Here is a 5076-nt window from a genome sequence, read left to right as displayed (position 1 = left end):
TACAAGAGCATTTGTGCAAAATTTGGCACTTTATAGAAAAGGAAAAGCAAGTCAATTATAGCATCTAACCACCAAATACTCACTTTATTATGCAAACTATACATGGTTGAAAGTAAAATTAAAGCTCGGTGCACTAAAGCTTTCGCTGTGCGTATGGTATGGTTGAAAGTAAAGGACAACTCAGTGCACTAAAGCTTTTGCTATGCATATGATATGGTTGGAATTAAAGGACGACTCGGTGCACTAAAGCTTCCGCGATGCGTATGGTATGGTTTAAAGTAAAGGACAGCTCAATGCACTAAAGCTTTCGCGATGCGTATGGTATGTTGGAAGTAAAGGACAACTCGGTGCATTAAAGCTTCCTCTATGCGTATGGTATGGTTGGAATTAAAGGACAGCTCAGTGCACTAAAGCTTCCACGATGCGTATGGTATGGTTGAAAGTAAAGGACAGCTCGGTGCACTAAAGCTTCCGCTGTGCGCATGGTATTGTTAAAAGTAAAGGACAGCTCGGTGCACTAAAGCTTCCGTTGTGCGCATGGTATGGTTGAAAGTAAGGACACAACTCGGTGCACTAAAGCTTCCGCTATGCGCATGGTATGGTTGAAAGTAATGGACAACTCGGTGCACTAAAGCTTCCGCTATGCGCATGGTATGGTTGAAAGTAATGGACAGCTCGGTGCACTAAAGCTTCCGTTGTGCGCATGGTATGGTTAAAAGTAAAGGACAACTCGGTGCATTAAAGCTTCCGCTATGCATATGGTATGGTTGGAATTAAAGAACAACTTAGTGCACTAAAGTTTTCGCGATGCGTATGGTAATATGGTTGAAAGTAAAGGACAACTCAGTGCACTAAAGCTTCCGCTATGCGCATGGTATGGTTGAAAGTAAAGGACAACTCGGTGCACTAAAGCTTTCGCTATGCATATGATATGGTTGGAATTAAAGGACAGCTCGGTGCACTAAAGCTTCCGCGATGCGTATGGTATGGTTTAAAGTAAAGGACAGCTCAGTGCACTAATGCTTTCACGATGCGTATGGTATGTTGGAAGTAAAGGACAACTCGGTGCATTAAAGCTTCCTCTATGCGTATGGTATGGTTGGAATTAAAGGATAGCTCAGTGAACTAAAGCTTCCGCGATGCGTATGGTATGGTTGAAAGTAAAAGACAGCTCGGTGCACTAAAGCTTCCGCTGTGCGCATGGTATGGTTAAAAGTAAAAGACAGCTCGGTGCACTAAAGCTTCCGTTGTGCGCATGGTATGGTTGAAAGTAAAGGACACAACTCGGTGCACTAAAGCTTCCGCTATGCGCATGGTATGGTTGAAAGTAATGGACAACTCGGTTCACTAAAGCTTCCGTTGTGCGCATGGTATGGTTAAAAGTAAAGGACAACTCAGTGCATTAAAGCTTCCGCTATGCATATGGTATGGTTGGAATTAAAGAACAACTTAGTGCACTAAAGTTTTCGCGATGCGTATGGTAATATGGTTGAAAGTAAAGGACAGCTCAGTGCACTAAACTTCCGCTATGCGCATGGTATGGTCAAAAGTAAAGGACAACTCGGTGCACTAAAGCTTCCGCTATACGCATGGTTCAGGAAGAGTCTGGCCACACGGTCTATTGTACGCAACGTTACGTTACTTGACATTTATGTAAAAAACTATTTTCATGACTTGAACCGACGACCTCCTGGTCACATGAGTTACTCCACTCCCCTTCACAAGGTTGAAAGTAAAGAAAAAAAATTGGTTGAAAAATAAGAAATAGACCTTAGAAATAGTAAGAATATTTGATATGTCCCATGCAAAAGGTGGCTATAATTGCAATTAATTAATTAATGACTATAAGCAGGAATCAAATCTTTGCTGACATAATTACAATTAATTACCATAGGACCAAAAGGTGAAAGGGATAATTACATTCCAAATGTTTTTGGTAAATTTAGTTTACAAAGTAATCAATAAATACATACATATTGTATATCTGAATATACTGTACATTATATAATATATCCAATCAATATATAATCTGTAATAATTTTATGCAAGTTAAATAAAAAGGTAGAGTATTATTATGAGAATTTTTTTTGTATACAGTTATAATTTTACCTCTAATCACAAAATGAAGCTACAATTTTTGTATTTAAAAAATGCAACAATAGTAAGTATTATCACGCAAGCGAAATATATTATATTCACACGCATAATATCGAATCCACAAACATAATAATTAGGACTGGACATAAAATATCGAAAATCAAATTATCGAACCGAACCAAAAAGTTTGTTAATTGATATTCGGTAATTTGGTATTTGGTATGGTATTTGAGAGTAAAATTTAGACATTTTGGTATTCGGTACAAGATATTAATACCGTTTGGTATTCGGTATTTACCAAATATCAAATATATATATATACACACACACACACACACGATATGCCTAACCAACCCAATAAACAATAGTATTAGTTGTCCCAAAGAATCTCTTGGACCTTAGTAATATATTCGTAAAAAGCAACAAAAGGATACTAAATAGAGTTTCTATTACATATACTCTTCGAAGTTTAAAAGTACATTGCACATCTCCAACTTTAATATGGTATTACCAAAAACCTTGCCGAACCGAAGTTTAATTTACCGATTACCGAATTACCGAACCGATATTTTTAAGTATGGTAGGTGGTATCTAAGTTCAAATACTGATTACCAAATTATCGAATTCGAACTTTGAAAATACCGAACCGAATATCGAACGTCCACCCCTAATAATAATAAAGATATATTGTACTCACACATATATTATATCCGCACACATAACAATAGTGAAATATATTGTATCCGTACGCTTAATAAGTATATTAACACGTATACAATATCTCTCAGTTTATCAGTATTAACGTGAATAATATATCCAAACATAATGCTATAAAAAAATTTAGTTTCACTATATTATAATTTATTTATTTTTTAAATTATCAAGTACTATTTCTAACAAATATAGTACCATGATTTTTAGCATACAATTCTTAGACAACTGACAGAAAATGGAATATATATATATCCATCAACATTTCACATGGTTTATATCATTGGCTTGTGAGAAGAAAATATTTTTATTTATTTTATTTAATAAGAATAAACTTGAAACAAAACCAATCATTCTTTAATGATGTGATGATCTACTTTGGTATTATATATCCTAATCATTGATAATTGAAATTACCATTTTCCCCCTAATATAATAATATTAATGTTCGAACCAGTTTGCATGCATTCTGATTTATTAACAACGATACTTAAAGCTCAAAGCAAGCCTTTCGATTTTAGTGTTGCATTTCAACCAACTAGTACAACAATAATAATATTCTAGTGTAATCCGATAAGTGAAATCTACATAGAATAGAATGTATGCAAACGTCACCTCTAGCTTATAGAGGTAGAAGAATTAGTTTCGATAGATCTTAAATGATACCTGCCACTAAAATATATTATCTCTCACTAAAATAAGTATCATGTAAATATGTTGTCAGGTTATATATTTTTATATTAAATACTATTAATACAAGAAATAATTTTCTTATATATATAAAAAAATTATACTATAAATTATAATTTTTTTCATATTAATATGATGAAAAAGTACAATTCAAAATATTGATCAACACTATCTGTTTAACGCTTAAAAAGAAAGTTATGACAACTAATTAAAAAAAAATGGAGGGAGTATATATAGTAGTCACCAAATCATACGAAAATTTTATAAATTATAATTTTTCTCATATTAATATAATGAAAAAATATAATATAAAATATTGATCAACATTATATGTTTAACTCCTAAAAAGAAAACTACTATAACTAAAAAAAACGAAGGGAGTATATAGTAGTCTCCAAATCACACGAAAAATACTATAAATTATAATCTTTTCCATATTAATAAGATGAAAAAGTACAATTTAAAATATTAATCAACGTTATATGTTTAACTCCTAAAAAGAAAACTACGATAATTAAAAAGAAACGAAGGGAGTATATAATAGTCATCAAATCAGACAAAATATTATAAATTGTAACTTTCTTCATAACAAAAAAAATATAATATTTAAAATATTGATCAACGTGATATGTTTTACTCTTAATAAAAAAAGAAATTACGACAACTAAAACGAAACGGAGGGAGAATACAGTAGTATAAATTTCCATTTTCAAAGGTGTGCTGTCCTGCAGTTAAAGCATCATTGCTCAATTCTTCTTCTTCTTTTTCCATTGTCAGTAATTCTTCCTATGTACCTAACTAACTTCCCTTTTTCACATTAAACATTTTCTTGTTTTTCTGTTAAAGTAAACACCACAAAAACAATCAAGAAACTAAGTTATTAAGGAAAGCAAGTTCATTTTTTTGTTTTTTTATTATAGTTGGTAGCTTGGTGGGTATGGCCTAATTTTTATTTTTAATTTTTTTGTATAAATATATATATATATATATATATTTGGGTTTTTTATACTTGCCCGTTAAGTGTAGATTCTTTATCTTGTAAGGAATTGTGTTCTTTTGGTTTGATAATGACTTTTTCTGTTACTATATAGAATTATATGAATTGGTTTATATAAAAATTTAGTTTCTTTTTGGCTTTTATTTTCTTGAATGAACTTTATATTAGCTTTTCTTGAATTTGTGTTGTAAAATTGTGAATGAGAAATAGAGAGGGATAATAATTATTCATCATTATAAGAAGATATTTGATGGCTTTTGCAAGTGCTTGTTGCAGTGTTCACATGAGTTCAACTTGTCATACTTTACTTAGAGAACTAGAGGTATGGAAGTTTCATTCTTTTTGTCTTTATTTTATTCATTGTTTTTTCATTGTTGTTGTTTTGTTGGGGGATTTGGGTGTTTGATTATTGAGTAAATGTTTCATAAGTTTCTTGATTGAATTTTCATGAATTTGGACAAATTTATGTGTTTTGAGGAAATTCTTTGGAGCCTTGGCGTAACTGGTAAAGTTATTGTCCTAGTGTCGTATGACCAGGAGGCCACGTGTTCTAGCCGTGGAAACAGCCTCTTGCAGAAATG

This window comes from Capsicum annuum, chromosome 8 (assembly GCF_002878395.1).
Source record: "Capsicum annuum cultivar UCD-10X-F1 chromosome 8, UCD10Xv1.1, whole genome shotgun sequence".
NCBI classification, from domain to species: domain Eukaryota; kingdom Viridiplantae; phylum Streptophyta; class Magnoliopsida; order Solanales; family Solanaceae; genus Capsicum; species Capsicum annuum.
Note: the sequence above shows the minus strand (reverse complement) of the source record.